This window comes from Aphelocoma coerulescens, chromosome 10, assembly GCF_041296385.1.
Source record: "Aphelocoma coerulescens isolate FSJ_1873_10779 chromosome 10, UR_Acoe_1.0, whole genome shotgun sequence".
Lineage (NCBI taxonomy): Eukaryota > Metazoa > Chordata > Aves > Passeriformes > Corvidae > Aphelocoma > Aphelocoma coerulescens.
Genome location: NC_091024.1, coordinates 15765512 through 15793342, shown reverse-complemented (window position 1 = coordinate 15793342; position 27831 = coordinate 15765512). Strand labels below are relative to the sequence as shown.

Below are 27831 nucleotides of genomic sequence, written 5' to 3'. Positions count from 1 at the left end.
CCCCATGGCAGGGGTGTTAGAACTGGGTGATCTTTACGGTCCCTTTGAACCCAAACCATTCTATGGTTCTATTACCTCCATAACAGGTGTGGTGAGCTGAAAACTGGGTTAGAAAAATTCTTATTTGAAACAAGGTACTAAAAACCCAGAACAAATACTTGGTAGTCTATAGAGTTTTCTAAGTAAGACTGAAAAAATTATTATCTTTTCTAGGCTGATGGTAGAAGTCCATTTTTCTTTCCTTCCTCCATAAGAGGATTGGTGTAAATTGCTTGTTCAGCGTTTTGGTTTCTAGCCATGCTTGGAGCTTCCATTAATGATTAATTTGGGATTATCTGCAGGCCATCAATTTTGTTCGCTACTAATACTTTGTGTGTGCTTAAAACTGCCAATGTGGCCAAAAGCCTTCTAGATGGAGTGCCAAGTTACAGCTGCAGATGTACATAATACCTGCGAAGTGCATATGTCCCACTTTGCAACTGCAGCATTTTCAGTGCAAGGTGAGTAAAGTTGAAGGGAGGATACAAGTCTTCAGGAAAAGAAAAAAAACAACTGAAAAACAACCAAACCCGAGCAACTCTTTGTTTTCAAATCACCTCAAAAGGAACACTTGAAACATGTCATACTTGTAAAAAGCAATATCTCTGTATTTCAGAGTCATCTTAGCATTTTTGCTTTTCTTTTCAACTTCAGGATCCATGAAAAATTGGCAGAGTCCAGTGCTGGACTCTGCAACCCTCAACACCAACTGAATGGCCTCATAGTGGGACTAAATTAGACGAGCGCTTGAAGTAGATATAGCCTTGCCAAATTACTGGCTGTATCAGCAACAGCTTCTGTCTGCTAGCTGACAGAGAGGATCTGGCAAATCCAGTATATATTGCAGGATCTGCCTCTAATATTGTTCCACGGTCAACTTGTGTTTCTAACTAAACTGAATTTACAGCTCAGGGAACTGGCTACATTCCACTGACTAGCCCTGTTCTTCAATTGTGGGTGAAGAGTTCAACTGTAGTTCAAATTCTTCTATTGTTTCCAGCAGATGATTCAAATAATGAGTGTGAGACATTTTGTCAGTTACTAATTCTGAAGTTCAAGTAAATTATTTTTATATTGTGTACGTATAAAGATACTATGCCTCTTCTGAGCAGTGTCACACGTTATAGTTGATAGAATTACACTGTTACGGTGAAAAAGCTGTATGTGTCTTATTAGTTAAATGTTAACTAGTTACTGCCTATGTTCCTTTGTAGCTTGGTGGTTTCCAGTGATGAGTTGAGCATTATCAGCACAAAGACATTGTCAGGGAGAAATTTCATCCATAGTTACAAATCCTGTTCTGTCTCCCAGTGAATATTTGAACTAGACACTGCCTCTGACACTGAAGGTATGTATAGCACATTGCCTGTTACCTTTTACCTTGAAGAATCACCCTCAACTAGAAATGACTGTTTTCTTTGTACACACACTCCCATCTGTCCAAATCTCTGTCCTACTGAGACACACAATGTGAGTTTTAGTGGGAATTTATAGGTTAGGGCTACTGGAAGCAAAAGGAAAAGGAAGTTGTTTTTCTCAAGGGGAAAAATGAATAAAACATGACTAAAATAATCACCAAGACCAGTACTGCTGGTTAGAAAGGAAGAACAATTTTGTGTCAAAGCTCTCCTCAAACATTACAAGTTCTGTGTGGTTTTATTGTCTTTGTGCAACCTTTTGAATTAAATCACAAAGTAATCTGACTAACTTTGCCTTTTTAAGTTAAAAACTTATTGTTTACTGGATACGTGTTGTTCAAGCAACACCAGGTGTCTTTTCTCCTGCGGATTTCTAATTAATTTTATGAAATGAGCAAAATTAATTAGTTTTTGTCACCTTGCAGAATCACAAATTACTACAGAAGGAGTTTTATGTTTTTAAAATATGTGAATACAATGTTCTTGGGCAAGTGCCTGCTTAGTAATGCAAGAATAACTCAAGGTCTCCTTGCTAAAGAACACCAGTGCTTTTAGCTTAGCACCTCTCTGGATGCAATAAACCCACTCATCTGGTGGTTAAAGGAGGTGTGGATCGGCTTGCTCTGAGTTCCCTTGTCACTGCAGGATGACTGTAATGAGAGCAGCCACACCAGAAAAGAGTCAAGATTTCAACTTGCTCACTTCTCTCTATCAGATTATTTCAGTGACCTAGAAGTCAGAGTCACATAAGCTTTTCTTAGGGGGGTGAGACAGGGACCGCAGGCTGTCTTTTCTCTGCAGTCCTCATGCTTTCTTTCTCAAATATTTAACTAAACTCCAGAAAGGAATACACTGGAAACTATTTTCATGAGAGCTCATCAGTTTATGCCTATATTTGGAAAATAATTTTTAAAAAAGTTACTAGAATAACTAAAAATGAAGTTATTTTCCAGATAGAACATACATTCTTTCAGTTCTTTCCAGCTCTATTTTTATACTTTGTGGTGCTTTTTATTAGAAAACAGAAAACTTTTGGATTAAAAAGCAAAAAGCGTGTTTGTGTGTGAGAGAGAGAGATAAGGGAAGACTTTCAGTTGCTTCTTCTGATGTCTATTTAGATAACAGTTACAAGTCCACATTAGTGACCAGTAAAACACAAGTGTGTGTATGTAGCTGAAATCTGAACTTTTAAACAGTCTAAAAGTTGAATATTTTTCAGTTAAAAGAGAAAATGTTTTTTGGATTATTTTTTTAGCCATGGTGTCTGACCTTCTTTTATCCTAGTTAATGACATAAATTTTGGTCATGCCATCTTTCAGTTAGTCTACACAGTACATATAGTTTAATATTTTGAGAAAAGGTGCAGTTTGGGTAAAATCTGTGCATATATTTCAGTATTCTTCCAGTGTTATGACTCTGTCTAACAATAAAAAGGTAAGCAAAAAAAGAGACTGTTTCTGCCTCAGCAAAGACAAGGATGTTCAGAGTGCTTGCCTGGTCAAAAATTTTCATTTTTCGACTTGGCCTTGGTGAAAAGCAATGTAATCTAATTTTTTGATCTTCATTTTTGTACTCCTTTTCTGGAACTGATCTTCCATGTCTCACAGGGCTTTTCTGAAGTTAAATATTTTCTCTATGTAATCTCTTTTACAGTATGAGGTGCTATGTCGGTACCTAAGCCTTAATCATAATCTTCTTCATTTAGATTGGCATTTTGGCTCATGAATATTCTTGGGCACCCAGAGGGATCAAGTCTGCAAATATATAAGATCTGCTGAAAAATGTGCAGTTAGTATCTTCCCTGACTAGGACCTATGAACCTCATCAGAGCACTGGATATAGATATACAATACATGCTGTGAAATTCTCTGCCTCCCACAGAACCCGTGTCATCTCTATTGTGGAGTCCTAGAATTGTTTAGCTTGGAAAAGACCTTTTAGACCATCAGGTCCAACTGTCAGCCCAGTACTGCTCAGTCCACCAGTAAACCATGTCCTAAAGTGCCACATCTACACATTTTCTCTGGACACACTTAGTCTTTTATCTCTAGGGTTGGTGACTCAACCACTTTCCTGGGCAGCCTGTTCCTGTGCTTGACAACACTTTTGGTTGTCTCAGTCTAAACCTCCCCTGATGCAGCTTGAGGCCATTTCCTCTTCTTGTATGGCCTTGTTACTGTTCAGCCTTACACAAAGCACATACTGGCATGGAAACTGTGTCTTCTCTGGTGTTTCCTTGTTTGCTTTTGTGACAGCATCATTTTAGTCAGCAGATTTCTCAAGAGTGGCTTATCTGACAGATTTCTTTTTCTGCTGTCTTGTGTTTGTTCTGAGGATGGGAGGATCCAGGAAAAGCACAAGTGCCACAGTCTCTGGCCTCTGTTTGCCTCAATGTGCTGTATGTAATTGCTTGTGGGTTGACCTGGGGTGTGAGTCACGGAATGCTTTCTGAAACAGCTTCTCTTAGGTTGCAAGGCTGGCTCACACCTGTATCCCTGCTGGTGTCCAGAATGGCCACAAGCATCATCCTGTGGTGGAGAAATTAAGGTAAAATTCTGTCACTTGGAGACTGATAAAGAAATTAATAGCCTGGCCTCAGAAAAGAGCTGCCAGCAGTCATGCTTACAGGGCAACCAAGGTGACTTCCCTACAGCAGATTTTGGACTTAGCTGATGCTGGGATTCAGAGTGGTCTGGAGGCCCCTGTTTCTTGGTTCTCTTCAACCTGTCCCCTACTCTGTGTAGTGGCCCTGTCTGCAGTGGGAATTTATTGCCATGTGTGCAGCAGCATTAAAACAAAGAAGATGGAGGCCAAATTTGCAGCCAAGTGGAAGAGCTTTGTTAGGAAAGAAAAAGGAAGTGAGCAAAACACGATTCTCATCCAGTTTCGATGTGAACCTCAGAGAAAGTGAAGTGTGCTGAGCTAGGGAGGTGCCCTAAGCAGTCCTTTGGGATGAAGATATTGAGGGTGGCACTTCAATAACCATAGTGGGTAGTTGCATTTGTGGGGATTTAAGTTTAGGTTTGGCCCAGCAAAATACATGTCTTAACAAATGTGTAAACATAATTTTGCCAGCATGTAAGTATGTGGTTAGGTCAGATCTCCCTAGGGTACTTAAGGAGGTGACATAATAGTTCATTTTGGGATGAACTGCTCTCAGTACAGGCCAGTAGCTCTTCTGGTGTGGTGATACAGGCCTTTCTCAGTGCCACAGACCACGTGCTATGCTGGGAAAGGCCTTGTAGTGCACATGTGCCCTCAGTATTGATTTGTGGTTTCTGCTCATCCTCAAGTAGAAAGATTTTCTTCTACTTCCCATGGGAATAGTATCAACCAAAAGAGGCTACATCACTGTTGAAGCTATTTAGTAACTATATAGCCGCCTTACTCCATTGTATAAAGTATTTATATGGTGTATGAGAAAAAATTGACTGTAATTGAATTCTTGGTCTTCATTTTCTGGAATGAATAATCAAGCTATTACTGGATTATTGTAGGACTTCCATTCTGTCTCTTAACAGCTGTGTTCATGTTTGTTTTTATATTGTTGACATATTAACTACACGATTCTGCTCAATGCAGTGCAAGGGGAAAAGGGCACACTTGGTATCCCTTTTGGACAGTTTGATTCCTAATAAATCCTGTCATACCTATCTGACACTGTCAGTTCCATTTCTCTTTGCCAGTCTGGCAAAGAGTTACAGACTTGGTGACTGATTATGTGGTTTTGGTTGTTTTTTTTTTTTTAATAGTAAAAGGCTTGAGAGCTAAATGTATAATATATATATCCAAGAAATGTTCTTTCCTATAATGAAAGCCACAAGTCCTGCCATCTTCTGGGGAAATTCTAACCCATGAATGCATCCAGAGTGAGAAGAATCTTCAGTTATCTTCAGTTACCTTGGTTTTCAGGTCTTAGTTATTAACGTATTAGTCACAAGCTCCCTGTAGGTGTGTGTTACTCAGCAGGTTTTTCTTTGTTTGTTTTTGGAGGTTTTTTAAGGTTTGTGTGGTGGGTAGCTGTGGCTGGGTGGAGGTTTCTTTCCTGTGAAATGAAGGCGTGTGCTTCCCAGGTGTTATCTCACATACGTGAATAATTAAATAGTCTCTTTGACGTCTACTGGCTGATAGAAAATTTACCTTTTCTATATGACTTACTCCTAATTCTCCCTACCCAATGCTTTCCTTATTCTAATAGGCTTCAATGCATATTATGCAAAACTTTGGTTATAATCTCATTACTGATTATCATTAAAAAATGTTTCTTGGAATAACACACATATTAGGCTTCTAGTTCTGCTGGTTGTGAACAAAATAAGCTCAGGTCTTCCATCTAGAACTAGAGAAGATATTTTGCTTTATCAGTTTAATTCATAATGAATGGTTCCTGGTACTCTTGTCAAATGCTTAACCAAAATTACTAAAATAAAAATCCAGTCATACTTCACTGCCAGTATAGGCATCATACATGTACTAAAATACTTCACAGTTTCAGAACATGGCATAATTTTTAAAGGTATTTTTCCTTTCAGCATCTCTCTGAGGTTGGAAATGCTTACAAACATGCCATGAGCTTTATTTCCAGATGAGAGGTAAGGTGCAATGAGGTTGAGACTTATTTTTTGGGTTTGCTGAGTTACTCTGTCCAGCAGAGGAGGGAGCTGAATTTGCCTTTTCGCAAGATCAAGAACAGCATTCTGGCCACCCTGATCTGCAGTGGTTGGTCTCTTCCCTCCTCCTGGAGCTCCCAAGTCCCAGAGCCTTAGGGAGGTCACAGCCATTTCATTGCCAGTTTTCCCTCAGATAACCAAATATTTCCTCCTCTTTGAAAGAAATACCAAAGAAGGGAGCGAGTTATTGCCTCTAGGGCCAACGTCAGCAATTTTGCCCCGTACAAACCACAGAAGCTCAGTTTACTTGGCAGCGCTGAGTTGTCTTCTGCTGGTGCTGGGGCGGGGACGAGGCAGGGGACGGGCTGTCGGTTTATGAATTATTTAAGCTCTTGCGCCATCTAGTGGTACCTTTTTAAAAAAGCCTCTCAATCATATCCGATAAAAGCAGACAATCTATTTAACTTCCTATTTCAAATTCCAGCTGCGTGTATAATTAAAAGCATGTAGCTGTGTTAAGGCGAATATAAAAGCAACATCTTTCCCCTAAGGAGGACCGATGTTATATTCCTCCTTAACACGTGTTTAAATATTTCTTGCAGATAACATAACTTGGTTTTATCTTTTTAAGTAAAATATTCTTAGTTGCAGAAGAGTTAGCTTTCAGAGAAGAGAAACAAAGAACAGTTTGAGCACAAAATAATATTTATTCTTCGTTTGAAAGGTCAAATGTTCTTTTTAAAAGTATGACTTTTAAGAGAAGCTGTATTGGTATTCTGAAGAGTAAGAATATCCACTGCATAGAAAGAGCAGTGACAGTGGCATTGCTTATTTTTTCCATGTAAAACTGCTGATGTGCCTTTCATCTGCTCTGGAGAGATTCCAAGGAACAGTCAGCCATGAGGAGTCAATGCATTATCTAGCTTCTGCCACTCAGGGAATCAGCTTAGATATTGTGAGCTTTTTTTAAGAACAAAACAAAACCCACCCTGAATTTCTTGTATTCTTTCTAGATTTTTAGCCTGTAGGCTGCACTCGTTTCACACTTCCAAGCTTTTCTCAGGATGCAGGGGAGTGGAAATATTTTCTTTTAAAATTAATGCTGAGTCTCAGACGTGATTCCAGTAGCAGAGACTCTAAGCAAAGCACTAAAAATAGTGAGAGTCATGATAAAATTGCAAGAGCAGGAAGTGTTGCCTCTGAGAGGAGTGGGGAGGAATCTCAATTTGCATGCATTCATTAACTTGGCGTCTGAAGTTAAGCTGCTTTCTCTAGGGTGCTGCTTCTTTCTTTGCTGTAAGAATTATAAAAACTTCACAAACCACCTCCTGGCTGAATGCTCTAAGGTAGTTTATAACCATTACAATAACTTGTTATTTACAATCCATTATCACAGATCTAACATGTAATTCAGATTATTTATAATGGCTTTGTTTTTTGCAGGTAGACTGAAGCTGTATGCATGCTTAATTTTTTGTATAAAATGTCATGGATGCTAACCTCTGGTTAATGGTAATGATCTGGAACATGTTGGAAAGATATCTGCATGCTGGGCACAATGATCTCACTGAAATTGGTGATTGTGCTGCTTGATCTCCATTGTAATACCTATGGCTTTAAAAGATGCTGCAAGAGTACTTCTGCACGGAGAGTACTGGCTTTGTATCTGGCAAGAAGGTTCTACTTACATGCAGCTAATTATGCTCACGCTCTTTTAATTATCATTTAAATATAAAAGCTTTGTAATTGCTGCCAGGTGCGATGCAAATAAAGTGCATTACATCTCACTTTGAAGGAAGGAGGCCACAAGGCAGCTCATAATTCTACAAAACAGTGTGAAAGGAGATAGGAAAACAAACTTGATGGGCAACTTGGTTTGGGGATTTGTTCCACCCAGGGTCCTTAGACAGACTAAGGACTGAGCCAGGTCCTTTCTAGCTGTGAATTGGAATAGTTTGTTATGATACCTTCTCTCTTAAGTTAACAGGTAGTGTGAATCTAACAGTTGTACCGTAGAAAGGAAATACCCTTGAAAGTGGAAATGGCTGTTCCCAAGGTTATGATACTTGATAGTGAAAGAAATATGTGTCATCTTCTTTACCATTAGAGCTGGATGTTTAGTAAGTGCAGAAAGAAACTTTTCTGGTTTTAATGAATAGAAACTTCTGCTCCCGAACAAACCCAGAATTTAAGTTTTGGAATATTGATTTGTGTGGTATCTATAGGGAGAGAGGTAAGTTTTCTCACTTTATACATTTGTTGTTAACAAAGAAAGCATCTTTACCTCTGTCCAACGTAATACATGACCTTTCACATTCTGATTTTACTGTATCACACTTTAAAGGTGGTTCCCATCAATATTTTTATGGTCTTTTTAAAATTCAGTTTAATTTGTTACAGTTTTCTTTTGTGTTCTCATTTTGCTCAGTAATTCCATACTCCTGTTGACTTGTTTGTGGTTGTCCTTAAAATGCTATAATTCATCTTAAATTTCACTAAGATTCTGACACTGAAATATGAAGAAGCCATTGTGTCAGTAATTGAATTTTCCTGTTTGCCATATTTTAGTCTTTCCTAGACAGTAGTGCAGCGGCATGTTGGTGGTAAGGTTTTCAAGGGAGCTTAAGACTTTTCCTGCAGGTCCCTCCTTGTGTTAGTACACTGAGAAATTCTGAAGTAAATAATAATCACAGTCCTTTCCACATACCAGAATTAGTTTGTGGAAATGCTCTTTTATATATTGCTGAACTGCTTGGTTATACCTGTTATTTTATTATGCTTATTTCAGTGAAATACAAACAAGGTCAAAGTGAAATCTAAGAACCAAACACTTTCTAAATCTCAAAGTAATCCACATGTAGAGTGTCAAAATTATCTTCAGTGTTCTTGAGCAATGATTAACTTACATAAGCAGCTGATGAAATTGTCCATGCTTCCCTTTTTATTCCTCTTGGTACTAATTCGGCATTTGAATGTTTAAATTATTTGGATGTTTAATTTATTTAGTTTAATGTTATTTGAGTGTTTAAACAGATGAAAATCCTATTGTAGTCTAGAAAAATTTCTAGCTGTTGTAGTTTTGAAACAGTTCTTGAAAATAAGACGGTGCCTCTCTCCTAACATGATGTCTAGTTTTAGTAAAGTTCAACTCCTTATACAAGTAATGTCTGGTATCATAGATATCTAAACAGTCCTTTTACTTGCATTTTTTTGGGAAGAACTGGAATACTCTGCCCCTTTCATTATTTTTTTCTTTATTATTTTTAAAATCTTTATTCCAACACTTAAATAACGTTGACTAAATCCATTAGCTGGTTAGTGGCATCCTTGTTCCTGAAATAACATGACAATCTATTTTCAATAGATTCCCAGCTACTTAAATGGTTTGAGGAAGTAACCAAAATTGTACATTCTCTTTCCCAGGGACTTCAGGGGAGGGAACAAGGGAGCTAGGGTTGCAAATACTCCTGATATTATTTGAGGATTAATATTTTTAATATTATGAATTCTTATACAGTTTTTAGGAATCAAGTTATCCTAACAGTAAAACTATGTTACTGAGTACAGGAATGAAGCAAACAAAGATTTAGTATAACTGTGGTTTTGCTTCCAGAAGTGCCCAGCATTGTATATCATTTTCTTGTCCTTTGTTTCTGCCATTTTCAGAGTTAAATGTGCGCTTCTGCTTGTGATGGCAACCCCATAGCAACACCATCTGTTTATTCAAATTGATGTTTCCTTATAAGTGAAATGTGGTGGTTAAATATAGCTTGACAATTACCTGACATTTTCAGAGTTTAAGTTGTTTTTCACTGCAACATAGTAAAAAAGCAAAACTGGAATTAATTTGGTTGTCAGACACTAACTGTATTGTAAATAATATTTTACAAAACCAAATACTTCAGTTTTCTGTGAAGAAATGCTCTTATCTCTCACATTCACCCATTCACCCATGACTTGCTTACTGTGGGTGGCTGTATGATCTAGATCATTGAGTAAGGACTGAGAGTGGGAAGTATAAATTCATAAATGTCAAAGTGCCTAGACCAGCTTTGGTTTGCTTTGGAAAACACATACCATACTCTAATATGTCATAGACTCAGTTTTACCCTCTCACATTTATTTGGATGAATGAGAACTGTGTTCATGTTACAGTTGTAGCTTTGCCCATTTGTAGGTGTAAGTTCACAAATGTCAAAGGATATCAATCAGCATGAGAGTAAATTTTTAGATCCCACCACTTCTTAAATTATAGCTGTGCGTAGGAGTTGATTTAGGACTACTAGTCCTGAAAGAAGTACCATAATTTCTAGGTACTTTTTTACTCTAGGGTTTACTTTTTTGGTTGGTTGGTTGGGTTTTCCTTTAAGAATACAGTGTATTTCGGAGGCCTGCTTGCACACAGGAGTCCATATCGCTGTGTTTAATCTAAGTCAGAGACAGCCACAGATGCTTAATAGAAATGTGTAATAGAAATACCTGTCCCAGCTGAGTTCCAGTCTCTGCCAAAACACATGGCAAGATAAACTGGTATAACCTTTAAATGATTAATGAAAAAATAATCTGGTATGGTCATCTTGAATAAATGGCAGAACAGCCTTAATCATAGCCACAAGTGCAGTTATTCTGTTTGAGCAGGAAAATAAAAATACCACAAATATCAAGCACATCAGTCTTAGATTTGAATGTGTTTTGCTTCTGTTTAATGCACGACTCAAAATGTGAATGTGACTGTTCTCATTTCTACAGACTTCAGCATTGTAGGGAAGGAAGCAAGAGGAAAGAGAAAACAGGATAATTCCTTCTTAAACCCTACTACTCTGTGGCAAGCAGAGTGGCATTACTGAGAGTTGCTCATGTCTCTGTTCCTTTTGTTGAAGCTTTAGAGATACCATAAATTGTTAAAACCTGCTATCACAACAGCACAAACGCTGCCAGTGACAGCCAGTGGGGGCTTTTCTACTTGTCCTACTTAGCCTTAGGTATATGGAAGAGGCAGGGGAGAAGGCTGTAATGAAACTGTAAAACTTCAGTTCATCAACATGAAAGGAAAGGAGATTAAAATGAAATAAGAGGCATGAGTCATCAAATTGACATGCACCACTGGATTTAGCAGTCACTATTGGTAGGGTTTCTGTAGGAAAACCTGTGGTATTTTTGTCTATTGCTGTCAATAGCTGTCAGAAGAGTTGGACTGAGCAAAATGAGATAAAAAGGAAGACTGTAATACAGAAGGGAAGTTTTAAAAAGCAACATACCTGCTTAATTAATTGCAGCCTACTTATATATTCATTAACTGCTACTATGAGTCAATCTTTCTTTGCTTCACATTTCCATTCTGACGGTAGAAGATACAGAGCAAAGCAACTGTTCTCCAGCCACTTCCCAATAGTGTTTTACATTTTGTCACATTTTTATACCTTTCACTTAAGTAATAATTTTGAGAAAAAAGTTCCTAAGTGAGAAACAGGACTGGTGTTTATACAAGAACACTGTGCTATAGTTGAGATTCATGCAGTCATAATCTGAAAGTACTTTTAAATAAGCAACTATCCATTTATAAGCAGCATAATTAGAACTAGAATTCTGTGTGTGTGTGTGAAATAAGACTGGCAAACCTGTAAACTTTTAAGTTGAGGAATGTATTTATTCCTCCTCCCACTCCCCCAATGTTGAAATAATTGACTCTAAAGCTTGTGCTAATTTTTTAGGTTTTTGCAACTTCAAGCTACTTTAAAAAAAGGAAAATTTATTTAAAAATGTAGATATTCTATCGTGGTTTGCGCCAGATTGAGTTAAAGTTCATATAACAGTTTAGTCTGACTTAGAAGTTGTAACACAGGCTTTTCACATGAAATAAGGAAAATACCATTTTAATAACTTGGTTTGGATAAAGTTCTCTCTTCCATCTTCTTTTCTTCAAATACAGTGTTTCTTGCCAGTTGTTTGTTATTCTCTTGCAAAACATGATTAAGCAGCTAGCATAGTATCCCAGAAAGGTCTGTATAATAGTCACAAGCCACTTACCTTTTAAAATATTTTTCTTCAATACCAGTGGCTTGTTTACTTTGTATTTGCTGCTGTTGGGTTCCCTCACAGTGTTTTCAGCTGAGCCATCCTTCAAGATGACACAGGACTTTTCCTGGCTTGTTACAGAGCAGCATGTGCCTGGAGCAATCCAAACTGACAGAACACCTTTGCTCTTTCTTTCTTTCTTTCTTCTGCTTCATGGAAGTCCTTAATCCTGGCAGAGAGCTGTAATTCTGATAAATCATTCTCAGAGCTCTAGTAGTTGTCCTTGCTGAACATGTCCTGGATGGTGTTGCTTCAGGGGGCTGAATCTTAGCCCCTGTAATCTTGAGAGAAAGCACACGATAAATGGAAGAGTCTGTTCCTTTTTGGTGTTTTCTTATGCAGAATCAGGTGGAAGTGTTCCCTTTATGGCCCAGTAATTTCCTCCCATTGCACAGCCCTACACAATGGCCTCTGTTCCCTTCAGAAGTGCCTATTTGTTATGATTATGGTCCTGGTCAAGGCAGTTCTTACAGTGAGACCCTCCCCAGTTAGAGCTTTACTTCAGGTCACTTCAGTGAAGTCCTTCTGAATGACTTTCCTCTTCACTGAGCACAGAGAGGGCTGGTGGCAGTCAGCACAAACCCAGCACTGCAGCCCATGGGAGAGGAAGCACCTTGCATTTGCCTGTGGGAATTGCCTCTGGGAAATACCTTTGACACTCTGTGGGCTGAAATACTCTATGAGGTGCCTCACAGTGCACCCTAGAAAATTATAGGAAAAAGGAGTTTGAAGATTGCTGCTTCAAAAGTATTGACTAGAGACCTTAAAGAGGGCCTGCAAAGGCAGGATTACTTAATCACAGAATTGAAGATTTAACAAATTTTGTATTTATTCAGTAAGTGACAGTAAATCTCTGACCTACTCGATTGAGACTGATCAGACTGCACGTCTGGTAAGGTTGGGTTGGAGTCATAGTGGTGAAGAGCAAGGAAAAGAACCTGGCAGTGCCAAATTCAGGTCTTTGCAAAGACCCAGCCAACAAAGGGTTCTCAGGTCAAGAGACCTGCGTGGTCCCCCTCCAAGGGCAAAAAGAGCAACATAAACAGCAGAAAACTCTTGTCTTCTAGGAAGAGTAGAGAGCTCTGCTCTTGCTGATGAGGTAAGTGGAAATAAAAGCAATTTACTGTCTGGAAATTGCTATTTGTTTGTATTAATATCTCAGTAAAGAGGCTGAAGTGACCATGAAGTGCTACTTGTCCAAAGCAGAGCTGTCCATATACATCTGAAGGCTGTATTTTCTTTTTATTTTCATTTTAATTTGCAGTTAAGAAATAAAACCAGAAAAGGGATGGGGGGAAGTCTGATGCATTTAAAATTAATTCCAGGCAGTTCATTTCCTTTGGCTTCAAGTGAATACATATTTTTTTCTAGAATGTTTACAAGGGGTTTTGTGCTATTGTATATCTTTCCTCTTGGTGATACTTACAACAAAATTTACCTTGAAGCAGTTGCTTTGAAATCTGATCTGAATTGCCTGGTATTGGCAGAGTTCTGTCTCTCTAATGGCTATATATATGGGTCTAATTATCCGCTTTAAAACTCAAACCTCATTTTGATGAGGTAGCTTTATGATTTCTCCTATTTTTCTTTAGTTTAAACACCAAGACATGGCCACCCTTGCTGATAACAGGGAATAGGATAAGTGTGTTATATTGACTTTTTAAGATCACTGAGTCACGTGGATATATATATTGAAATTGTTCTTTTTGCACCTGGACTTTGGCTTCTGTACAGTTCTTGCAAAATGAGTGCCTTTGGTTTAATGGTAGGTTTATTGTGTGCTGTGTATACATATGTAGACGGATGAGGTTTCTTTTCTATTCCTACCTTCACCACAGCAAAAAAGAAGGAAATTTCAGATTGTTGAAGCCTAATGCTCACCTCAGTATGATATTAGGGGCTTTTTGCACACAGTGCAAAGGTAGGTCTGCTGAAGTAACTGTTTGTCTTTCCACAATTTGAATATCTCACTAGAAAGTTGTGTCTAAAAATACAAAAACACCATAAATTGCTGGAATTAATTCATTATTAGGATCTCTTTCAGATTGGAATAGTGATGAAAGGAACTATTATCTAAATTTTACTCCTTCGTGATTTACTGCAGAGAACAAACTCCCTGTAGGGATATCACACTGCTTCTGGTTTATGGGCATGAGATACATAGCAAATGGAAGTGGCCCATAGGAAGCTCACAGGGGATCTGCTAGAGATAATTAGTGCATCTGTTTTCTCTTCCCAAATTCATCTGTGGTACTAAATTAGCTGATGATTCTGTTTTGCTTGATAATTGTGAGGAAGGTTATTTGACTCATGAAAAGTTCATTCCTCATTAAGACAAGTAAATTCATGTTGTACTGAGAAATGTGATGTGGATAGTAGGAAACAGATTGCTATGAAATACTGTTGCTTCCTAATGCTTTGCCCTGAATGAAGGCTTATAAAATGTGTGAGTTGGAGTGAGTGCAGAGGGAAGTTTTTGAGAAACAGTGCAGCTGCCTTACCTGTGAGGCTGAATTTTTTTGAGATGATGAGCTGTAATAGGTGAATACTGTTTCACTGACTCTTAAAAAGTTTCATTTAATGAGTCAGAATTAATTCCATGCAAATCTGATTTCTCCCTTGCTCTTTTTCTAGATGTCAGAGAGGAGGAGGAGGAGGAACATTTTATAAAACATTTTTTGCTTTAAGAGTAGAATTTCAGGTGAGTTACATAATATCCATGAAAACTGAGAGTGACATGTACTATTTTGACCTTCACAGTCATCTGATGATTGTTTTACAGCCATTTCAATTTTGTCTTCTTAGTATTATTAAATTCTAGAGAACTAAGTCTAGTCAATTAAGATTTAACCACTGCTTTAACTAAATTTAAAATGTGTTTTTGAAAAAGCTTTTGATGTTTTAATCCTGAATGTATTTTCAGAATAGAGAAAACTCGTAGCTCTATTTCCCATCCCAAAGAATATATTCTTTAAGCCTCTCTTTCTTGAGTACATTCCCTTGGATGCCTGTCTTAAACCACTCCTCTTGTAAACAATATCTGGGTTTGATTCTATCTTGATCATGGCATTCCTGAAAGTGAGTGTCAGTTCATATAATCACAGAATATCCTGAGTTGGAAAGGACTCACAAGGATCACTGAAGTTCAGCTCCCGGCCCTGCACAGGGCACCCCAGCAATCCCACCCTGTGCCTGAGAGCGTTGGACTCTGTCAGGCTGGAGCTGTAACCACTGCCCTGGGGAGCCTGTTCCAGTGCCCAAGCACCCTCTGAGGGAAGAACCTTTCCCTAATTCCAACCTAAACCTCCCCTGATACAACTTCAGGCCCTTCCCTCAGGCCCTGTCCTGGTCACCACAGAGCAGAGATCAGGGCCTGCCCCTCCACTTCCCCTCACAAGGAAGTTGTACCTGTAGTGAGGGTTCCCCTCTGTCTCCTCCAGGCCAAACAGGCCAAGGGCCCTAAGCCACTCCTCACATGGCCTCTTCAGACCTTTCACCATCTTCACAGCCTCCTTTGGACAGTCTCGAATAGCTTAATGTCTTTCTTATACTGTGGCACCCAAAACTGCTCACAGGACTCGAGGTGAGGCCACCCAAGTCAGAACACACAGCTATCATTGGGAAATATTTTGGATCGGGAAGGAAGGGAGTAGTATATAAGCCCTTTCCCCACACCTGAAGTTACCTTATAAACTTCATAGGAATTACTACCAATGAAAATTTCTAATTTCATGATTTTGTGCAAGAAATAAAAAGCCTAAATGTAAGCACATGCTTTAGTTGCCTGGTAATTTTACTATAAAATGATGATGTGTTATGGTAATTTTAACATTAGTCTTTGATCAGCAACCTGGACTACCTTCCTTCAAACCTAAATTTTCCTATGACTTCTAGAACATTATCTGTGAGCTGACATGAGTAAAAGGGACTAAGGATGACTGAAGCAGTTATTTATATTTATGTCCAGTTAGGTTTTTAATTGTGTGAATTTTTGAATGTTTTTTAGAGGCAGGAGAAGGGAGAATCAATATGAATCAGCTCTAGGGAGTGTTTGAATAGGACGGGTTAATGACTATCGTTGTAACAGAGATGGCTCACCCAAGCCAAATAACTTTCTCTTATTTAGGGGAATAGCTATTCTAAGTCTGTTAAATGTATATTAATGGTATTTTCATTGCTACTTCTATAAACATCAAAATATAGACAAAATGGATCAAAGTAATTTTTTTTTGATGTTCTGGTGTTCTTAACCTCAGTAATCTTAAGATATTTCTGTTACAATTATAAGTAGTTTGCACTTAACTGTCAGCACCAAAGCAATGAAATATAGAAGGTTCCTGTCCAGTGCGTGGAACAGAGTGCTTGCATGCCTTTTGTAGAAGACGATGTTCATGCTTTCTTTATTCCTCTGAGGTGCAACAGAGCAAGAGACAGCCCTTACGACACTTACTGGATAGGTTTAATTAGGCCATTTGAGGCACTTTGGATCAAAATAAAAAAAAACAACCTGTAACTGCAGGTCAAATTTCTCAGTCCCAAAGGCCACTGGAACACTTTCTGCAGACAACTGTGAGAATTAGAGAATATTATAATTTTAAAGGCTATTTTTTTTTTCCTTACAAGAAAGGCTTAATGTTTTTGCTGAGTGCGGGAAAAGAAAGAATGCCGGTTCAGAAATAAAAGTCTTGTTGAAGGTAGTGGTGTGTCTAATGGGCTGATTTCAGTCTCCCTGCAGGGTTCCCACTTGGTATGTAAGATACATTGTGGTTAAAAACTAGCTATAAACCCTACTGGTTTATGTTTCTTTGTTAAAAGCAAGGTGAGAGTGCCTCTGACCCATCTACTAGAATAATGTGTAAAGTGTGTTTAGTTGTTCATCCTGTGCCATGTACTTTCTGCTCTCCAGGCTGTGAGCAATGTGCTGTTAAATCTCAGAGGAGTAACAGTAGCAGTCTCAGAAACAGAAAAGCCAAAATCAGGAAAGGCAAACTCGACAGCAAGCTGATTTAATTTTATTCTGTTGTAGGTTAACTGTAGCAGAATAATGATCTGTGGAAAATAATTGTGTCCCTGTGGACAGCTACAGCCCACACCTCTGGAGCTGTGTACACTACAGTGATACACTTGCACCACATGCAGGGGCAAACCAGTATATGTGTAATGTGACATGTTTACTGTTTGTTGATAGTAATTCCTCTCTATTTAAAATTGGTGAAAATGAGTCTCATCATATTTTATTGTGGACTACAGAAAATAATGGAGTGAGCCACAAAAATTACTTTTGGCTTATTTCCAGGATAGTCTGGAGGTGATACAAACAATCACGCTGCATGAAATAGAGCATGGTGGACTGTGTCCACCACAGATGTTGACAGAGCAAACTGGTTGTCTTGTTTTATTTTGGCTTATAGAATTTAGTATGGGGGGGAGAAAAAAAAAAAGACTTTTGCTACCCAAGATCATTTTGAGGATATTCAGCTGTAGAATCCAGGCTCATGGAGAACAGCTGTGCATTGCTGCGTATGTGTGTCAGAAAGTAACATCCCTGCATGGCAATGGAGGGGAAAAAAACCCAAACAAAAACACAAAACAAACTCCGCTGTCATTCTGCTATCTTTGTTCTACCTGTGTGTATACATATTTTGGTTTAATTATAAAATCTTCAGGATTGTCAGTGCAAGTTCTGGCTGCAGTTATGTGAAAAAATTCTAGTTGATGGCAAAAATGTATTTGCCCAAATAAAGCTTTATTTTAAATGAAGTCAGTCTTAACAGATGTTGACAGATTGAAATCACCAAAAATAATGCATGTCCAGTTACTTTCCATGGAAGTGTCATCTATGAGAGCAGTGTAAATCAGGAGGTCTCTCAGAGAAAACCCTCTTGAATTATGCAAAAAGCATTTTCATGAAAATCTGTAGAGGGGCAAAGTAGGCTTTTCTGTAATAAATAAAGATCCCTGAATTTTATATGTACAAGGATCCTATTCATTTGAGAACTTAATCTTGTATGAGGCTTTTGCTGTTGACTTCCCCACAGTCAGTATCAGCCCTATCCATGTGCCTCTTGTACTAGTCACACATACAATTGCCACTCATGTCTCTAAGGTCCTACCTTGTGTCTGAGGGCAATCCATCTTGAATGACATCTTTTATAAAATTAATTTTTCATTATATCTCTTTTTATTTGTTTTTCCCGTGTGTTACTTGGTTTTCTTATGTCCCATCAGCAGAGAGATGAGTTTTGGTTTTGGCACAGGACTGTTCCTAGTGGCTGCTGTGGGAAGGTCAGATGTAGTCTTTCAGATTAAGCTAAACTGCAGCAGGAGAGAAACTTGGATACGTAACAGTCCTTCTGCCTTTTCCTTTCCTTCTGATTCTCAAACACCCTGAATACATCCTGAGTTTCTCACAGAAATTTGAACAGTGAAATGTGAAGACTTTTTTCTCTTGTCCAGATTTTCATTCTGCTTGAGCATCCTGATTGGAGCTGGAGCCTGGCCTGTGGCACGTTTGGGAGTATCTCACATATCAAATGTGCACGTGCAAGTAAAGCCTCTGGCTCTGAGAGCACTGTCTCTAGGAAGCATCCAGCCTCCTGAGCGTGTGCTTGGCAAAGTTCTGCACATTGCAAACCCTGAAACTGCTGCATGTGTGCTTCTCCTCCTGTCATTAAGCCCTGGACTGATGTAAGGTGTCCACCCATCTGCCCAGGGATTCCTCCTGTCATTAAATCCTGGACTGATGTGTGGCATCCACCCATCTGCCCAGGGAGTGCTTGTTCACTCAGTAGTGCCACAAAATTACTGTGATGAGTCATAGCAAAGTGTCCTGAGGTAAACTCCAGCCACACGGTGTGCTCTGTGCTCCCTTCAAATTCAAAAACCCACAACTCAAAATCAGCACAAACTGTTGAAAACTCGTTTCATCAGAGGCTTCAGAGGATAAAATCTTATCTCAGATTCACAGACCCTCTCTTAGTTAAGAATGTCTGCATTATGTGAAAGAGCAAACTAGATGAGTTCTATGGTGTTATCATTAAACATTATATCAGCAAACCTCTGATGGGACCTAACTCAGCTCTTTTCCTGAAGAGAAGGGGAAAAAAAAGCAGCTATTTAATTAGGTCTTTTGTACTCTCAGCCAAAGCTGGAATTTTTTTCCTGAGATTTTTTTTTGTAGATAACACTTCCAGTAAATTCTGTTGCTAGAAGCTTCCCACTTTTCATAGTCGACATATGTGGGCTGAATTCTGCTGGATTTGGTAGCATTGGACAGTGTGGGAAACTGGCCCCATCCCCTATGTCAGGCCAATGCTGTAGAATCTTTAGCTCAAATGTATTCTGGGGTTGCTTTTAGTCAGCATGTGGCCTGCTCCTGCTTGAGGAGAAGGGAATGAGAACTGAGAAATGTTAGAGCAGCAGTAAAGACTGAGGATTTTCGCTCTTACTGACCACTTTCTGAACTTCACCAGAGAAGTGGATAGGTGAGTCATTTTCAGCCTAGAGTAAACCCCACAGTAATGACTGGCCTTAGAAAGCATCCTGCCCTTCTGTGTTTTGAGATGCACATCAGGGTTTTTTAAGAAACAGGTTTGTCTCCTTTGATATAAAGAACTTCCTGCTTGCTGCTTCTGTCCATAAAACCTTCCTTTCCTCTCCAGGGATGAGTAATAGCCCTGTGCTGAGCAAAAGGGTAAACACAGACTTGTAATCAAGGAGCTGTTAGCAACTAAGTACTAGTCTATTAACTGCCTGTTAGTACTGTCATTTGTTTGTAATTTTTTTTTTTTAATGTCTGAGAGGAGCAGGGGAGTGATGATTTTTATTTCCTGTTCTATATTGGAGAAAGAACTGAGCAGGAACATAAAGGCTGATTTGGGGACTGGTTACCATTGGAGAGTGGTTTTACAACATCTTTTACCTGAGTAATACTCTTTTCTGTGGTTTTGAGTCACTACCTTTGGTTGCCTTTTGTGGGGTAAAGCAAGAAACATTCCTTTACAAGCTGGTCTTGAAATGTGTAGTACTCTGCCCTGGTTCTGGACTTCGAGCTAATAGTTGCAAAACTAGATCTATGTACACCTAATTTTGCACTTCTTAGGTTACCAACACTTCTTTAACTGGGATGGGAAGAAGAGCAAACCTGCTATTGCAATAGATGAATTTCTGATTGGGATAGTTGGTAATTAACTTGTTTGTTTCTCTGTAGGTATGGAAAAATTTCCACTGTATTTATAATATTGGTTTTTTCTATCCTCTTGTTTTTATAGTTCCTGTAAAAATCACTACTGTTCATGTGATATGAGACTGAAATATTTCATTGCTATTGAGTGCACATACATTAGGAATTATCAGTCTCTAATGTTGTCACAAACCTGCATGGGACAGGTTTCTATGCTGTTCCTCAGAAGGCTCTTTCAGAAGTCCCATCCTCTTCCATGCTCCACTGACCTACATGCATCACACAGAGCGTACTCGGGTTCTTCTGCTCTGCCATGGTGCTGCAGTGCTTCCCAACAGTCACATTCTCCTCCTCCATGTGCACACGGATGGGGATATGTGGCAGATGCTCCAGGAAGGAATAGGCATTTCCATGTCTTCTGGCTTTCTGTCCTTCACACTTCTTAATCTCATGACCTTGTTTTAAGTCTTTGCTGCAGAATATGGTGATGAGACATCCCTGCAGGTAATGTTCTTTCATTTTCAGTTGTATTCATCAGGAGGGGTGACCCTGGGTAGCCTTGACACAGGTGTGTAGTGTGCCATTGTGCCATTACTCAAATGAGAGGTGTTCTGTGGTTTTTCATTTGATACTTCCTCAGTCAGTCCTTTTTTCCTACTGCAGAGTTTAAAAAGCACTCTGTATTTTGCTGCTAGTGGAAATGTCATCACTTATATTTAAGTGTTTGCAGCAGCAGACTGGCCTTCTTTAATACTCAATGGAGAGTGGTAGGGCTAGGTTTGGGAATCCTCTAAAGGCTCTGTGACTATATAGTGAGTGCAGGCTTCTAATTTGGGCTCCTGTATTAGATGGCACTAATGGTTTCTGAAGAGATTAAGTTGTGTATGTGGTTAGCCATGTATCCATCCATGGCAGAAACCTGAATGATGTCCACATAGCCTTATTCCCAGACCTGTCCATATTCTGAAGCAGAGACTTCCTAGGGAATGGTATTGCTCCCTGTAGCCCCTTGTTTCCAATGGCAGGCTTTCAGTCTTCTTCTGTGCCTTACCTTCATTTAATAGCAGTGTGTTCTCTCATGTTCTTCAGTGAATCAGTGTTGAAAACTTCTATTCCATCCATCTAGCATAATAAATCAGATAATCTTTTCACAATATTGTCCACATAATGGGCCAGCTTTCCTCTCAATGTGTTTGGTAACCCCATTAATGTTAGTAGGAGCTACATGTGCATATAGGGAATAATGGTCTCCAGCATCCCTATGACAACTGCTAATTCAGTGTGACCAATGTATAATTTCTGCTTCAAGCCTGAAGAAGTCTTTGGACCATTAAGTTAGTCTTACAGCCATGTTTAGAATGGCTTTTTTGCAAATTCAAATAATGATGTAGAAATTTTAGCATGATTATGTTTAGTTGGTTAAGAATTTTAAAAAAACCTAAGGCAGTAATAAACTGTTCAGATTTATGTTCCATTTACTACAATTGAATATGTAAACTGAGTACATCAACCTTAACTAAAGCAACTTAATATTGATCAAAATTTCTAGCTTTTTTGACTAGATGCTGATGGAGACCTTTGAAGATTTCTTAGTAGTGAAAACCTGTCTGTTCAAAGTTGTATCACAGAGAAGGCAACATGTTTTATTAAGCACTTAACTTTGGTGTGCTGGTGCAATGGGAGTAGCAAACTTTTTCCTGGCAGGAATAGCCATAAGTAGTATTTTAACAGTTCATAGTGTTTTTCTTTCATGAGGCAGTAAAATGATTTCTCTTATGAGCCAAGAGATGAAAATATTCCTTAGTAATGTTCTTCCTATGTACATTTTGGTGAGAATTGGGTACCTAATGTCATTAGGCAATATTAAGAATTCCAGGGTTGTTTGCTTGTCCAGGCTTTGTTTTAATCTCTTGGTCTCAGATGTGTTGAGAATTTGAGTTCCAGGGGCAGTTAATGTGTTGAAAGGGAAGTATTGTAATTTCAGTCACGAGGGTTCATTTTAATAACATGTTCCCTTGGATTTCCCCCCTGAGGATAATAACAGAAGCCCACCACCGTTGTCTTATTAACTATACAACTTGTAGTGTCTCTTCACCTAGAAGTCTTTTCTTTCTTTACATCTTTCTGAGGCTTTTCAGCTTCTGTTCATAGAAAGCATTCTCAGGCTGAACACAATAATCCAGAAGAAAATTTACCTTTCAGTAGTAAAATATTTGACATTGCCACTACCTTTAAAAGACAGTATTTTCTTTGCTCTTTCCAAGGCTCCTGCAAACTGAGCAGAATGTATCTCCCACTTTTAGTTCTTAGGACTTTTAGTTATTAAAAGCTGTAGTTTGTTTCTTTTCAAAACAATTCTCACAAGTCTGCTAATTTGTTCTATGATTTTTGGAACAGTATTGCTGTGCCTTTGCACAGATGTGAAAAATATATTAGGAGCTTGCAATTCAGCAGGAGTCAGGAATGCACAGGGATGTTCTTTCACTACTGTTGGTTTATCTGGTAAATGAACTGGTCCTGTGTTTCCCAGTGGTAATGCAAGGGTAATGCTCTATTAAAGAAAGCTGAGATGATCCTCATTACTGGATTATTGTCCATATGCAGAACTGACTGTTCCAAGTGCTCTGTCATAGCACATAGGCAGCTGTCTTCTTCCACAAGTCCTAAATTTGAACTGAAAGTTGTACTGATAGACAACTCTGTTCATGGAGATCCAGTGGATTAGGAAGTTTACTCTTCACTCCTGAAATATCAGCCAAAAGTGTGGTCATTCTCACAAAGCAAAATGTTCCCCGATTGTTTCTAAATAAGGAATGCTTAATGTGTTCCTTATGCGTGTAGTGCTGACCTTTTAGCCACTCAACTTGATTTAAAAATAAGAAATAAAAAAAATTAAATTGGAATGTCATGTCACCTTTGTCTGTGACAAACACCTTCAAGATCCACTTTTTTCTTCAGTCAAATGCAAAGGCACTGCAGATTTGCTGCAAGTTTCAGTGCAGAAGTGTCATGCCATGGTGATTCTGTTCTGTACCAGGTTTCACTGCAGAATTAACTCCAAAACATCTGTAGAACAAATCTTCTTGCATGCTGCATTAAAAATATGTTGCTAATTGTTTGGGTGGCATTTGTCAGTCTGCTTGTGAGTGTCAGGAACCATATTGTATTATTTTTAAAGTCTCTGAAGGCTGATAACAATCTGTCTGTAGCTGTAAAATAGTAATCTGATGTAATGACGGGAGAAATAAACTTCCCAGCTGACCTGACAGAAAAATGTGTTCCTGTTGAGTAGATATTTACAGAGTCAACAAGTCATAAAAGCAATTGGCTGGCAAGAAATGCTGCAGATTTCAGTGACACTTCATAGTAATAAGAGCTTTAAAAATCAAATTAATTAGGAAACAACCTCATCTCAGTACCAGTCTCACAGGTCAGGAGGAAGAAGAGGTAGCCAGTCTGATTTCTTGCACTGCCCCTATTCTGTCCTGGTCTGCACTGTATGTGCTTTAAACAGTGTAGGACTGAGTAGCAAAAATTCTGATTATTTGATTTCTATAAACATAAGCAGGGGAAGCACAGTAACCCTAATTTTAAGTACTGCTAGCTACAACTGCTCAAAACCAGTTAAAAATAGTTATAGCCCCCCTTTCTAGTTCAAGTTAAATATTTGGAGGTATTCATAACTTATATCCTTCTCGCCTTTTCTACTGGCCTCCTTGTGTCTGTGGTTTTATTTATTTATTTTAGCTTTAATTTACATCTATGGTTAAAGAAGATTGTTCCTAAGCCTTCAAGGAAATCGTTTTCTGTGGATATTGTATGTTAAAGTAGAACAATACTTCTTATTAAGAGGTATTTTATTAGAAACTCTTCCAGGTGCTACAGTATTACAGCTGGTGATGGGTCAGTAGCTCTGACCCAGAAAGAGGTGACCGGTCCGGAGAGATGGTCCCGAAAGGAATCGCCTTCCCGAGGCCCGGTGTCTTCCCTCAGCTGCTGGCAGGAGGGCCCTTGCAGAGGCTGTCAGCTCTTTAGTGATTGTCAGCTCGTGATTCCAGCTCAGCTCTGCAGGGCAGCCTCCAGGGAGAGAGATGAGAGGCTCGTGTAGCTGTTCCACACGGGGCAGCTTTATTGGTCCATACTCCAGCGAAAGGGAGCTAGGGCCGACCTCTCTCTGCCCTCGCAGGGGCAGAGGGCTAGCGTTATAGGGATACAGGGGGTGGGTGTCAGAGGGTAAAGGCCAATGGGTTACAAAGGATCTGCATAGGGTCTCCCAGAGGAGTAGCTGCCTTCCCAGGGGGCGTCCTGCTGGGAGATTGCTCAATCACCTTATCTCAGCAGACAGTCCCTCCAGGGCAGTGGCTGGGCATACCCCACACTACAGAGCTACTGTCAAAGTATCACTAAGTGCTATTTCTCATGTAGCAATCCTAAAAAATGATTAGAGGAGATTTTCTTCTTGGGGATAGTTGACTATGCCTTCAATTTATTAGACAAAGATAGAATTTCTGAAAAACTTTCTGTTGGACTCTAGGCATAAATATCTCTTTATCGTAGTATGCAAGATGCAACTGTTGTCTGTCCATTTGGATCTATTCTCTAATGATCTTGCAGATGGGTATTAGCAGAAATAAGAGCACTGTATGTTGTGATTGCCATTTATATTCAGTTAGCATTTATATATAGTATCAGTTGTAATGGAAAGGAATCCAATTTGCATTTCTGTTGTATAAAGTTTAAACTGTGGTATGTAACTTGTCTTTAACAGCTTTGCCCCAGTTTCCATGTTTTCTGAAGTGGGAGATTAAAGTGGATGCTTCATTGTATTAAAAACAAAAGACACAGAATAGAAATAAAGTTGTTTTATAAAGGTGAAATAGCTAACAGACCAATGAAGCCTGATTAGATACCTTATTCCGCAATTTTTTTGTCTTATATATATATATGTATTTACATCTTTTTTGTTAGATTCAGCATATCTGTGGTCCTCTAAAGAACCTCCTGCATTCAGTGAGGTGTGGATAGAGAAATGTGGATAGGCTAAAGGAAAAACTATGATGGATGAAGAAAACATCAAAGTATGTCAAGGAGATATACAGCAAATGCTGTGCACAAAACCTCATTTCCCAAGCTGAGGAATCAGCAGATTTTCATTTAAGCTCAGTTTATCCACTAAATGTTCTGAATTCTGTGTTTTTACAATTTTCCACAAAATAGCTCTTTCCCATGAAAATTTTGGAAGTATGCTCTTTGGACTGGATTTATGTCATCAGACATGAGGGTGGTGAGGCCCCAGCACAACCCAGGGGATCCGTGGCTGCCCCATCCCTGGAAGTGTCCAAGGCCAGGCTGGATGGGGCTTAGAGCAACGTGGGATAATGGAAGGTGTCCCTGCCCATTGGCAGGGGGTTGGAACTAGTTGACCTCTAAAGTCCCTCCCAACCCAAACTGTTTTGTGATTCTGCTATACCAGATAATTTTCCCCATGAGAAGAACCTCTCTACTTCTAAAGTCATATTATGCTGACAGTCACCCAACCCCCAGGTCTAATAAACAGTATCAAACAGCAATCATGACAATACTTCTTTCATTTCATCCCTCAGTGTCTGTGTATGGTCACAGCAAAGATACAATAGATTTTGCAGGGAGTGTCAGTCATATGCATGCTTCCCTTCTCTTGCAGCCTGGAAATTTAAGATCTCTGAATGACTCAGTGGTCTCTGGGTTCCTGATCTTTGTGGACTACAGCACCCCTGCTTTCTAATTTAAAGAGGGGGAAGATGTTCAGATGAGATATTGCAGTATTTGTTGCATCTCTTTGGACTAGAGAATTTTGTTTCTTGAATCTGTTCACACTGCTGTTTTTGGAGATACTACCACTTCCATGGAGGCAGAACATAATGGCCCCAAAGTATGCAAATACTTCACCTAAATCCAGCATCTCCGCATTTTCACGCTTCATCTGGGACTTTGTTAGAAACAGGTTTGTTTTCCCATAATAGTGGTATGAAAGAAAGTTTTACCAGTAGGAATAAAAGATGAAGAATGAGGAACTTTCAGGCCTAAAGGATAGCCTCTTCCTGCATGTACCTGGCCACCCTTTCCTTTGGTAAGCCTTCAGACTTTTGCTGGCGTCTCTGGCTTTGCCTGACAGACAACTGGCCACTTCCTTTGAAGTGACCATCTGAACCAGTCCCCAGCTCTGTGTCATCACTTGGCTAACTAGAGCCTTCAGATCACCCTGTGTTTGAATCTCTGTGTTTGAATCTTTATCTCATGATAATAGCTTCTCTAACTAATTTTAGAGTATCTTCAGTCCTGAGAGCTCTAGAGCAGCCACCTGAGGGTCACATAGTCACTACTTAATTTCCTTTGCAAGGCGAATGGACTAGAGCTTTCAGAAAAACTCTCCTAAACTGTTCTTTCTTTTACAGACAGAACTCTCACTGGCTGGGAATCACCTGTAGGACAATCTGTACAGACAATCACATCAAGGAAAAGAAAAAGGTATGACTTTCTGTAATTATGGTTCTTTTTTGAGTGTGTTATCCATATATTTCACAATTTATTTTTCTTTGCCACATTTAAAGAATGCTGGACTTTGCACTGGTGAAGAAACCAAGGAACTGTTCTGCTCATGGATTTTTTGGTTTTGGAGTGAAGTAATCTTCAATCATGAGCATAAAGAATTTCTCTAAGGAGAATAGAGAATGTAAGTGGCAAAAAATGGGAGTTCATTTTCTGCAGGCCCAAAACGGTATTGGACAAAACTGTTTGGTTTTTTGCCTGTCATGGTTTGCCAAAAACTTATAGCTCGTGCATTTACAGCTAAAGCTTATACATGCAACGGTTGGGGACTTTTCAAAATTTTTTTTTCTGTCCTCCACATTAGCTCCAAAAGGAAATATTTTTCAAAGGTAAGGTGAGATTTTTTGGGGTGTTCCAACTATATTCTAAATGGATGTTGGGGTTCTGTCAGAGAACTAGATCTGGTTTTCTTTTGTAACCATCACCCCTCACTTGCTTAGGATATGAAAATGCATATCTGCAAAATTGTGTTGATGTGTTATCAAATGTACTTCTCTGGGTGTGTTGGTGCAAAATGTATTATATTGTTTACAGCTGGTGTTTCCTTAAGGATTTAGGGTTGCTGTATCTGTCACTGATTGCACGTCATCTGTAGTAGGCTGATTTCAGGTGAGAACTCTTAGTGTTTCTAGATAAGGAGGCCTTTCTTGAACAGGGACAGGTACACCTGTGGTTTTTTTTTTTCCTTCTATGCCATGTATTTTGCCTTGTTTTCAGTCTTGCACGTTTCTGGTTTTGTCATAGTAAGTGGAAAAAGGGGATACTAAGTTTTCTAGAGGCATATTGCTTAATCCATTTGCTTTGCAGCTCTAATGTTATTGGAAGAGTGGCAGTGAAAGACTGCTTTGCTGTGAGGAAGGTAGATTTAACCGGGTGAGATAGAACACACCTGCGTGCATACTGGAATAGCTGGAACCAG

General features: G+C 39.1%; 1 protein-coding gene across 13 annotated transcripts in view; it reads left to right on the top strand.

Annotated features, from left to right (window-relative positions):
- OTUD7A (OTU deubiquitinase 7A) overlaps positions 1-27831 on the top strand; it is a 148119-nt gene that overhangs the window by 11143 nt on the left and 109145 nt on the right. For 4 of the 13 annotated variants that reach the window (XM_069025271.1, XM_069025269.1, XM_069025274.1 and 1 more), the window contains exons 1-4: positions 7890-8054; positions 8175-8300; positions 14777-14843; positions 26759-26831. The gene's annotated coding sequence lies outside the window, so the exon portion shown is untranslated. The other 9 variants (XM_069025261.1, XM_069025262.1, XM_069025258.1 and 6 more) reach the window with 8 other exon arrangements.